Genomic DNA, 11,931 nt, shown 5'->3' with positions numbered 1-11,931 from the left:
GCATGCATTTTTTATCTCCAGCTTCGGTATCAAACCTAGAGTGTGTGACCGTGCAGGGCACGGAGAGAATGAATCGATAGGACTTGTAGTAGCAGGAAACCAGTGCCGGGCTCCAAATTCTATCTGTGTGTGTGTGTGCGTGCATGTTTTAGGTCTTCTCCCTTCCCTCTGCAGTAGCTCAGCCCTTTCTAACTGCAGCACTTCCCATCCCAGCCGATGCACCTTTGGCCACGCTGCGTGTGCAATGCAGCTCTCTGCAGCAGCAGCAGGAGCAGCAGGCTGGCCAAATGGGGGCCGTCTCAGGCCCACTGGCTTTGTGCTTGCAGGGTTCGCCAGGGTGCCTCGTTGCAGACAGAACGTCCTTCTCTATTCCGGTGCAGAAGAAAAGCACGCAGGGGACAGTTCCAACCTAGGGTTGCCAATCTCCATATGGGGCCTGGAGATCTCCCCATATTAAAGCTGATTTCCAGATTACAAAGATCAGTTCCCCTGGAGAAAATGGCTGCTTTGGAGGGAGGGCTCTATGGCGTTATATCCTGGGGAGGTCCCTCCCCTCCTCAAATTTTGCCCTCTCTAGGATCCACCCCAAAATGAACGTAGGCAGATTCTGAGAGGGATGAGCCAGTAGCCTATTCTTGTGGCCCCTTCATGCCGAGTGCCACTTTGGGGTCAGGAAGGAATTTTCCTACAGGCTAGTTAAAGTGTTATAGAGTGTTAAAGCTGCAGTACCGCAGTCCTAACCTCTGCTCACGACCTGAGTTCGATCCCCAGTGGAAGCTGGGTTTTCAGGTAGCCGGCTCGAGGTTGACTCAGCCTTCCCTCCTTCCGAGGTCGGTAAAATGAGTACCCAGCTTGCTGGGGGGAAAGTGTAATGACCGGGGAAGGCCATGGCAAACCACCCCGTAAAAAGTCTGCCGTGGAAACATTGTGAAAACAACCTCACTCCAGAGTCGGAAACAACTGGTGCTTGCACAGGGGACCTTTCCTTTCAGATAAGCCCAGGAATCCTAGAGATTATTTTGCTTTCCTCTGGACATAGAGCCGGGGTCAATGGGAGAGTGGCAAGGAGTTAGAAATGAATTTCCTGCATTGAGCAGGGGTTGGACTAGATGACCCTTGGGATCTCTTCCAGTGCTATCTTTCTGCGTTAGGAATTTGTCTGTCATTAGCATGAGCACAAGATAAAGCAGGTGAAGTGTTCTGGCCACTCAAGGCAATCAGAGCCAGTTTGGTGTAGTGGTTAAGTGCATGGACTCTTATCTGGGAGAACCGGTTTGATTCCCCACTCCTCCACTTGCAGCTGCTGAAATGGCCTTGGGTCACCCATAGCTCTCACAGAGCTGTCCTTGAAAGGGCAGTTTATGTGAGAGTTCTCTCAGCCTCACCCACCTCACAGGGTGTCTGTTGTGGGGGAAGGAGATCATGGAGATTATAAGCCGCTCTGAGACTCTGATTCGGAGAGAAGGGTGGGGTATACATCTGCGGTCTTCTTCTTCTTATAATGCGTTGGCAGACCTTGCTGCTATATGGCTCCTCTACAGTCAATGCTTCCCGCAAGTAAAGAGCTAGAAGATCAGGGAGAGAGGCTCTAGTTCCATACTATTTTCAACATAGCTTGAAAATCTTGGAGGAGGAGAATATGCCATTGAATCACAAACAGCTCATGGATGACCCCATTCGCAAGGAGCTCCACGCAAGAGTGGGTGAATATAAGAACATCAGAAGAGGCCTGCTGGGTCAGACCAGTCAGCCAGTTTGGTGTAGTGGTTAAGTGTGTGGGCTCTTATCTGGGAGAACCGGGTTTATTCCCCACTCCTCCACTTGTACCTGCTGGAATGGCCTTGGGTCAGCCATAGCTCTGGCAGAGGTTGTCCTTGAAAGGGCAGCTTCTGTCAGAGTTCTCTCAGCCCCACCCACCTCACAAGGTTTCTGTTGTGGGGGAGGAAGGTAAAGGAGATTGTAAGCCACTCTGAGACTCTAAGATTCAGAGGGAAGGGTGGCATATAAATCCAACATCTTCGTCTTCTTAGTCTAGGCCAGCATCCTGTCTCACACAGTGGCCAACCAGTTTCTCTGGAGATCCAACAACAGGGCATAGACTAGAGAACAAGGCCGTCTTGGCATTGGGACTCAGAGGTTGACTGCCTCTGAACAAGGTGGTTTCCTTTAGTTAGCAGGGTTGGTAGCCACTGCTAAATCTCTCCTGCATTAATCCATCTAAGTCCCTTTTAAAGCTGTCTATACCTGTGGCCATCACTATATCCTCTGGCAGCAAATCCCACATTTTTATCACTCTCTGTGTAAAGCAGTATTTCCTTTTGCCCATCCTGAATCTGCTGCCCATCGACGTCATTGGACACTCCATTTCTTGTTGTTTAGGAGAGAGAAGAAGTTCTGTGTTAACTGTGCATAATTTTATAAACAGCCATCATGTCATAAGAACATAAGAGAAGTCATGTTGGATCAGGCCAATGGCCCATCCAGTCCAACATTCTGCGTCACACAGTGGCCACAAAAAAACCCCCACAACCCAAGTGCCATCAGAAGGTCCACAAATGGGGCTAGAAGCCCTTTCTCATTGCCCCCCTCCAAGGACCAAGAATACAGAACATCACTGCCCCAGACAGAGAGATCCAACAATACGCTGTGGCTAATTGCCACTGATGGACCTCTGCTCCAGATACTTATCCAATCCCCTCTTGAAGCTGGCTATGCTTGTAGCTGCCACCACCTCCTGTGGCAGTGAATTCCACATGTCTTCCATTTAGTAATCTCTTTTGTACATTGAAAAGGCCCTGATTCTTCAGCCTTTCCTCATAGGGAAGGTACCCAACCCACTAATAATCCGTCTGTATTTTTTTCAGCTTTGCAATGCCCTTTTAGAGGTAAGGTGGTTTGCCATTGCCTTCCACTGCATAGTTAACCCCGGTCTCTTCCTTGGTGGTCTCACATCCAAACAACGTTCCCTCTAGGCTGCAGAGTCTTGAGAGCAAAAATTCTCTTTTGTGGGCTACTGGCATTAAAACTGTGAGCTACCGCATAAATGAGTGTGCTCTGGGGTCATGCTTCCTGAGCTAAGACAAACATGTGTGAGCTGAAGGCTAAAAATCTGTGAGCTAGCTCATGCTAACTCAGCTTAGAGGGAACACTGCATCCAAGTACATCGTTTCCTGCTTAGTTTCCAAGCTCAGGATAAAGTGGACTATTCAGGCTGCTGGAAAACTTGGAACGGGCAGTCAATGATTTTCAATACAAGTATTTATTAAAAATGCAAATGGAAGCTCCGTCTTCAAAAAGGCATTTCCCCCTCAATGAGAGAGATGCTCTTTTAAAATGCTGATGCTTCAGTCAATGAAAGTGTCGCTTAAAAACAGGAAGTCATGCTTTTTAATTAGTTTTTTTTAAATCATAGGCAAAGTTATACAGATTTATGCTACATTAATTGGCTAACTCTCATATGCTTAATCAATTTTAAATCGAGTTATAACCCTAAATAAATATCATTAGCTAAAGCTGAAATCTTGCTGAAAACTTAACATGCAAAATCAACCCTTAATATATTAATAAGAGAATAAAAATGACAAGGGCCTGTGGCTCAGTGGCAGAGCATCTGCTTTGCATGCAGAAGGTCCCAGGTTCAATCCCCGGCATCTCCAGCTAAAAGGACCAGTTGGAAGGCGATGTGTGAAAGACCTTTGCCTGAGACTCTGCCAGTCTGAATAGACAATGCTGACAAACCTTTCTGTCTAAGACAGTGCAAATGTAATTTGCAAAATGCTTTATTGCAACAAATGCCAACAAGACTGAGCAATAAGGTAGAAGACTGCCTGCATGTTTACCCTTTGTATTCTCATTAAAAAGGCCTAGGGAGTAAATAATGGTGACACTATTGCTATTTATTCTGAACATGTGATCCTAGGGACAAGGAATATACAGCTGTTTATTGAGTTAGTATTAACCTTAATTACAACCCTGCAAGGCAGGTCTGTAAACTTGGTATTATGAAAAAACAGGGACTGGAATTTTTTTAAGCCCAACCCATCACACACTTTGCAATTGTATTTCAAAGCAGTTCCAGTGAGGTAGCTGTATTTGTCTATTGCTGCATAGTAAAATCACAGAGCCTTTAAAGATTCACAAAACTTATTCCAGCATGAGCTCTCCACAGGAGATATGGAGCATCTTACATCATTGTTCTTCTCTCGCTGTGTTTTATCCTCACACCACCACCACCTGATGAGGTAGATTGGACAAAGAGAATAACTGGCCCAAGGTTAGCCTAACCCGACAAGGTTCCATCTAAGGTGGAAATTCGAACCCAGCTCCGTCAGATTCTCAAAATCACAAGCCACGCAGGGCCAGGAGCAGACAGAGGCCAGTCTGAAATAATTACTAGTAATCTGATTTCAGACTGGCCTCTCCTTGTAAATTCCCGCCATAACCCATTCCCACCTTTCTGTTGTTTGCCGCGTTTAATAGCAGCGTTATTATTTATGGTTCGCCTTTCTCTTAATGTTGCCATCTCCAGGTCGGGAAATTCCTGGAGATCCGGGAGTGAAGCCTAGGGAAGGCAGGTTTTGAGGAAAGCAGGGACCTCAGTGGGGTACAATGCCATACAGTCCATGCTCTGAAGTTGCCGTTTTCTCCAGGGGAACCTGATCTCTGCAGGCTGGAGCTCAATTCTAAATAATTCCGGGAGGATGGCATTGGCACGACCCTACTTGAAAGGCAGCGGCCTGACGGGTGTAGCTTTCACGCACCTGCTGAAGCGAGCCCTGCCTCCCGAAAACTCAACGGGGGGCCGCCGCCGAAGCGAAGCCGCTGCGCTTCCATCTCTCCCGCTTCAGCGAGTTTGCAATGGTGCAACTGTGAATCGTAAACTTTTTTTTTTTTTTTTAAGCCGGCCGCCTGCCAACCGGAGGAGGAGCCAAAGCCGGGCGAGTTTCCCTTTCCAGAGAACCGGAGGTGGATCCGGTTCACGTTGGCCCCAGCTTTGACCCAGGGGAGGTGAGTGGATTAAAAAAAAAAAAAGATTGCATTGATTTATAGCCGTGCAGCAGGGCGCCGCAACCCCCAAACGCCCGCGTCCGGCTTCCCCCGTTGCAAAGCGAAAGCAGGCGGCCTGCAATGCTGCGCCTTTTAAGCCGCCACCCCCGTCTCGCGCAGCACTGCTGCAAAGGCCCGGGGCCGCCTCGTGCGCACCGCTGCCTCTTCGCAAACACGGCGTTGGGAGGCAGTTCCCCCCCGTCGTCATCCCCCTTTCCGCAGCACAGCAGCCTTTCTGGGACGCTGCTCCTCCCCTCCCCTCTCCTCGACCAGATGACCGGGACGGCTGCTGGCAGGCCAGGGGGCGTCTCCTCGCGAGCAGGCGCTACAAGGACGGAGGGTGCTGCGTGCCCGTGCAGCTTTGGGGCGGGGGACGGGGAGGTGGGGCGACGTGGCTGCGGCTCCGGGCCCCCGCACCTCGGAGATTTGGACTCCCCATACACCCAAGACTCGGGGAGGGGGCGATGGAAGCTGAAAACGCGTTCCTTTGCCTCCTCAATCCAGAGCAGTTCGCCCTGTTAAGTTTGTTGCTGCAAAATAGTAGAGTCCAGTAAGCACCTTTGAGAGTAACAAATATTATTGCGGCATAAGCTTTCGAGAAACACAGCTCTCTTCGTCAGATGCGACCTCCTAAGACAGGCTGCGCTCCAGACAGACAGCCCAAATCGCAGGCGGATCAGACCTCCCTTACAGTTAATGCCCCCCCGCCCCGGTGCCCCCGCTTTTGGATTAAGAAAAGGGGGGAGAAGAAAAAAAATATGTGTAGTGCTTAAGCCGTGGAAGCAAAATTGGAGAGGCTTGAGTTCAAATCCCTAACTGTGAAATTCACTGGGTCAGCCAACCGACCTCAAGGGGGTGATGGTGGTATGTGTGAAGTGTGGTGAGTTGGGTTCCACGAGCCGGCAAATTCATGACCTCTGCAGTGGCGGCCTCTCCTTCATAGCCTTGCAAGTCTCAGGTTTGGCCACCCGAGGGCCCTTGTGGCTTCCTCCACTGAGTCAAGCCATCTCCTGTTGGCTCTTCTGGTTTGTTTGTTTTTTAAGTCTTACTCTAACAATGGCAATTAAAAGTGGGCTTGGTCTCACAATACACCAGACACAAGCCAAAGAGATATCTGAAGTACCCGCTGGTTCTCCGCAATCCGCAGTTGTCTGCCAACTTCTATTTGGACGCAGAGCTAGATTCAGGTGGGCTGCTGTGTTGGTCTGAAGAACCAGAACAGAGTTCAAGTCCAGTCGAGCACCTTGAAGACTAACCAAGTTTTATCAAAGATTTCAGGTTTTCACGGCTGGTAACATCATTAGGGTTTGTAGAATCTTTCGGGATCAAGTGCCGTGTTCTACTGGAGAAAGTTTTCCTTCCAGACGTTTCGTTCTCAGCTGTGGAGAACATCCTCAGTGGCGTTGCAGCCGGAGCAGGCGCTCAGACCTTCTTGGCTGCTGTGCATTGAGTGGTATGCACAGCATACCAATGCACATACTGTGCATTGAGTGGTATGCACTCAATGCACAGCAGCCAAGAAGGTCAGAGCGCCTGCTCCGGCTGCAACGCCACTGAGGATGTTCTCCGCAGCTGAGAACGAAACGTCTGGAAGGAAAACTTTCTCCAGTAGAACACGGCACTTGATCCCGAAAGATTCTACAAACCTTAATAACCAAGTTTTGTTCACGGTATAAGCTTTCGTGGGCCTGCACACTTCTTCAGATACAGTGAAACAGAATTTCCTCAGCTATTACATATAGAAAGAGAGAGGATGGGGAGAGAGACAGATGGCAGAGTCTCAGTTTATTCTCAGCTTTCTACAATTAAGGATACATCAATCTCCAGTTTTGACATATATATTTCCTTCACTGTTTTTGCCCTGGAATTGAACCCAAACACATGGTAACCATATAAACTGAACCCATTATTCCTGTTAGACCCCTGAATCTATTAAACATCTTCGTTATATATTATACTGTATGATAATTTACTACTCACCCTCTGCCTATATGTATGGACTGGTGATTTTTAATTTTGTTTCTGTTTCTGTCTTGACTCTTAATTGGCCCTTCCTGGTGACTACCCCCCTCCCCCCTTTTCTATATGTAATGGTCAATGTTCCCTCTAAGCTGAGAAAATTCTATTTTGTGAGCTACTGGCATTACAGTTGTCAGCTACTGCATAAAGTAGTTCGCTCTGGGGCCATTTTCCCTGAGCTAAGACAAAAATGTGAGAGCTGGAGGCTAAAAATCTGTGAGCTGGCTCACACTAACTCAGCCTAGAGGGAACACTGGTAGTGGTTGAGGAAATTCTGTTTCACTGTGTCCGAAGAAGTGTGTTTGCACACAAAAGCTTATACCTTGAATAACGCTTTGTTGGTCTCCACAGCGCTGTTGGATTCAAACTTTGTTGGACATAGAGTGTTCAGGGGAAAGGGAAAGGGTGCATATAGGGGGGGGGGGTGTAGAAAAGGCGGGGCCGGTATCTGGTTTTCACCAAAGGACTGTTCTCTTCTCTCCCTGGAGAAGTTCCACCCACACATCGCTACCCACTCGTAGCTTGGCTCACAAAAACCAGTTTCTCAACCTTTTCCAATTGCACAATAATTCTCCAGCCGTGTCCTCGCGCAAGTCAAATAAATCTCGAGGGGAGGGTTAATGGGTTACACGTCAGACGAACTGTGTAAGCCAGGGTCTTTCCACCATATGGATGTTTCCCAAGCAGGGTGCAAGTACTCACCACAGCCAGCGCAGATGCCTCTGTGTTGGGACTGGGAAGAAATAAATACGAGCGATGATTTTAATGAGTAAACTGTATGTAATCATCGTAACAAGGGACACACACAAAGGGAGGAGGGTCTATACATCAGAGTGCATGCTTGGAGTAAGAATGTACAAAGAACCTGTCTGGGTAAGTCCTTCCAGGGTCGCATCCATTTTCTTACAGTAGACCTGGAACTGTTGGCCTACTTTCCAGGGACAGAGGCTTAAGCTTCCCACCGCTATTGCCTCTGAAACACCAGCTCAGGGGTCTCCAGCGTGTCACCCTTGGGTAAATTGATGGCACTTTCCCTATGAAGAAAGGTTAAAATGCTTTGGACTCTTTAGCTTGGAGGAACGTCGACTGAGGGGTGACGTGATAGAGGTTTACAAGATTATACATGGGATGGAGAAGATAGAGAAAGAAGTGCTTTTCTCCCTTTCTCACAATACAAGATCTCGTGGGCACTCAGTAAAATTGCTGAGCAGTCGGGTTAGAACGGATAAAAGGAAGTCCTTCTTTACCCAGAGGATGATTAACACGTGGAAGTCACTCCCACAGGAGGTGGTGGCAGCTGCAAGCACAGACAGTTTCAAGAGGGGATCAGATAAACATATGGAGCAGAGGTTCATCAGTGGCTGTTAGCCACAGCGTATTGTTGAAGCTCTCTGTCTGGGGCAGTGATGCTCTGTATTCTTGGTGGTGGGGGCAACAGTGGGAGGGTTTCTAGTGTCCTGGCCCCACTGATGGACTCTTGATGGCACCTGGTTTTTTTGGCCACTGTGTGACACAGAGTGTTGGACTGGATGGGCCATTGGCCTGATCCAACAGGGCTTCTCTTATGTTCTTCTGTGACACAGAGTGTTGGACTGGATGGGCCATTGGCCTGATCCAACATGGCTTCTCTTATGTTCTTATGTGACACAGAGTGTTGGACTGGATGGGCCATTGGCCTGATCCAACATGGCTTCTCTTATGTTCTTACGTGACACAGAGTGTTGGACTGGATGGGCCATTGGCCTGATCCAACATGGCTTCTTTTATGTTTTTATGTGACACAGAGTGTTGGACTGGATGGGCCATTGGCCTGATCCAACAAGGCTTCTCTTATGTTCTTATGTGACACAGAGTGTTGGACTGGAGGGGCCACTGGCCTGATCCAACAAGGCTTCTCTTATGTTCTTATGTGACACAGAGTGTTGGACTGGAGGGGCCACTGGCCTGATCCAACAAGGCTTCTCTTATGTTCTTATGTGACACAGAGTGTTGGACTGGAGGGGCCACTGGCCTGATCCAACATGGCTTCTCTTATGTTCTTATGTGACACAGAGTGTTGGACTGGAGGGGCCACTGGCCTGATCCAACAAGGCTTCTCTTATGTTCTTATGTGACACAGAGTGTTGGACTGGATGGGCCATTGGCCTGATCCAACAAGGCTTCTCTTATGTTCTTATGTGACACAGAGTGTTGGACTGGAGGGGCCATTGGCCTGATCCAACAAGGCTTCTCTTATGTTCTTATGTGACACAGAGTGTTGGACTGGAGGGGCCACTGGCCTGATCCAACAAGGCTTCTCTTATGTTCTTATGTGACACAGAGTGTTGGACTGGATGGGCCACTGGCCTGATCCAACATGGCTTCTCTTATGTTCTTATGTGACACAGAGTGTTGGACTGGAGGGGCCACTGGCCTGATCCAACAAGGCTTCTCTTATGTTCTTCTGTGACACAGAGTGTTGGACTGGAGGGGCCACTGGCCTGATCCAACAGGGCTTCTCTTATGTTCTTATGTGACCCAGAGTGTTGGACTGGATGGGCCATTGGCCTGATCCAACATGGCTTCTCTTATGTTCTTATGTGACGCAGAGTGTTGGACTGGATGGGCCACTGGCCTGATCCAACAAGGCTTCTCTTATGTTTTTATGTGACACAGAGTGTTGGACTGGATGGGCCACTGGCCTGATCCAACATGGCTTCTGTGCTTTTACTTAACACATGTAATAAGGCAACTTCAGATGTACAATAAACATGAGCAGTTAGAGTTCTGTTTGAGTTAGCAGGGAATTGCGTGCGTTTTTTTGCTTATGGGAAAGGGAGTGATCGGTGTAGTTGTTTCACCAGGAAATGTCGAAAGGCTCTTCTTATCTCTGACATGTAATCTTTGTTTGTCTAACTGTTGAACAGGAGTCAGGCCAGCAGGCCCTACCGGCTTTTTGTGGCTGCAAGGTGGTGGGGAGAGCAGACAAAGGAAGAAGCTCAAACACTTCTTCATCCCCCTTCATCTCTTCCCTTGTTGCTCAGGTGAGTCGTCCTGGGAAGAGGCACAAAGGTGGAAGCTGGTCTTCTTGGGTCAGGTGGCAGCCCCCAGGTGTCCTGGCTTCTTTTTTCCTCTTGCTTTTTGGGAAGAAGGTAGATGAGGATGCACCCGAAGGGGCTAAGCTTCCTGTTAACCTACCGTTATTTACTGTGCTTCAGGTAGAAGGAAAATATCTTACCTAGGATGGTTTTGTGGTCCTGCTGCCTCCTGTAATTGTGCTATGTGGGTTTTTTAAATAAAGAAATAATATTGTTTTGGAAAGGGGGGGGCTTCTAATATCTAATAATTCTAATAATAAAAAAGCCAGTTTGGTGTGGTGGTTAACTGTGCAGACTCTTACCTGGGAGAACTGGGTTTGACTCCCGACTCCTCCACTTGCACCTGCTGGAATGGCCTTGAGTCAGCCATAGTGGTTAAGTGTGTGGACTCTTACCTGGGAGAACTGGGTTTGACTCCCGACTCCTCCACTTGCACCTGCTGGAATGGCCTTGAGTCAGCCATAGTGGTTAAGTGTGTGGACTCTTACCTGGGAGAACTGGGTTTGACTCCCGACTCCTCCACTTGCACCTGCTGGAATGGCCTTGAGTCAGCCATAGTGGTTAAGTGTGTGGACTCTTACCTGGGAGAACTGGGTTTGACTCCCGACTCCTCCACTTGCACCTGCTGGAATGGCCTTGAGTCAGCCATAGTGGTTAAGTGTGTGGACTCTTACCTGGGAGAACTGGGTTTGACTCCCCACTCCTCCACTTACACCTGCTGGAATGGCCTTGAGTCAGCCATAGTGGTTAAGTGTGCAGACTCTTATCTGGGAGAACTGGGTTTGATTCCGCACTCCTCCACTTGCAGCTGCTGGAATGGCCTTGAGTCAGCCATAGTGGTTAAGTGTGTGGACTCTTACCTGGGAGAACTGGGTTTGACTCCCCACTCCTCCACTTACACCTGCTGGAATGGCCTTGAGTCAGCCATAGTGGTTAAGTGTGCAGACTCTTATCTGGGAGAACTGGGTTTGACTCCCCACTCCTCCACTTGCAGCTGCTGGAATGGCCTTGAGTCAGCCATAGTGGTTAAGTGTGTGGACTCTTACCTGGGAGAACTGGGTTTGACTCCCGACTCCTCCACTTGCACCTGCTGGAATGGCCTTGAGTCAGCCATAGTGGTTAAGTGTGCAGACTCTTATCTGGGAGAACTGGGTTTGATTCCCCACTCCTCCACTTGCAGCTGCTGGAATGGCCTTGAGTCAGCCATAGTGGTTAAGTGTGCAGACTCTTATCTGGGAGAACTGGGTTTGACTCCCCACTCCTCCTCTTGCACCTGCTGGCATGGCCTTGGGTCAGCCAAAGCTCTCGCAGGAGTTGTCCTTGAAAGGGCAGCTTCTAGGAGACCTCTCTCAGCCCCACCCACCTCACAGGGTGTCTGTTGTGGGGGAAGAAGATAAAGGCAATTGTAAGTTGCTCTTAGCCTCTGATTCAGAGAGAAGGGCAGGGTATAAATCTACAATCTTCTTCTTCTAATGCATTTGTTATTGAATGGCCCATTTTATCAACTGTACAGCATCTTTAATGTGTCTGATGCCTTCTCATGGCGCCTAATGGTGTTTTTGTAATACCAGCTCCTTTACAATTGTACGTTGGCACTAGCAAGAGCCGACCAAAGAATTTGCGGAATGCCTGCAAATTCCATCTCCATATTCATAAGATGTCGTTGGGTATGAGCATTTAGGAGGATGACAAACAAAGAATTGTGGACATTGACTGGTCAAGATGCGTAACTTCCAAATCATGTTGAATGGTGCATTATACACATTGACCAGCAAATCTGCAAATTCTC

General features: G+C 48.6%; 1 non-coding gene across 1 annotated transcript; it reads left to right on the top strand.

The window, feature by feature from the left end:
• Positions 1 to 3,584: 3,584 nt before the first annotated feature.
• TRNAA-UGC (transfer RNA alanine (anticodon UGC)) lies at positions 3,585 to 3,656 on the top strand. The gene has a single exon. It is a non-coding gene; the product is annotated as a tRNA-Ala (tRNA).
• The last annotated feature ends 8,275 nt before the right edge of the window (positions 3,657 to 11,931 follow it).

The sequence above is a fragment of the Heteronotia binoei genome, chromosome 18, assembly GCF_032191835.1.
Source record: "Heteronotia binoei isolate CCM8104 ecotype False Entrance Well chromosome 18, APGP_CSIRO_Hbin_v1, whole genome shotgun sequence".
In the NCBI taxonomy this organism is placed as follows: domain Eukaryota; kingdom Metazoa; phylum Chordata; class Lepidosauria; order Squamata; family Gekkonidae; genus Heteronotia; species Heteronotia binoei.
This window is presented reverse-complemented; position numbering and strand designations above follow the sequence as displayed.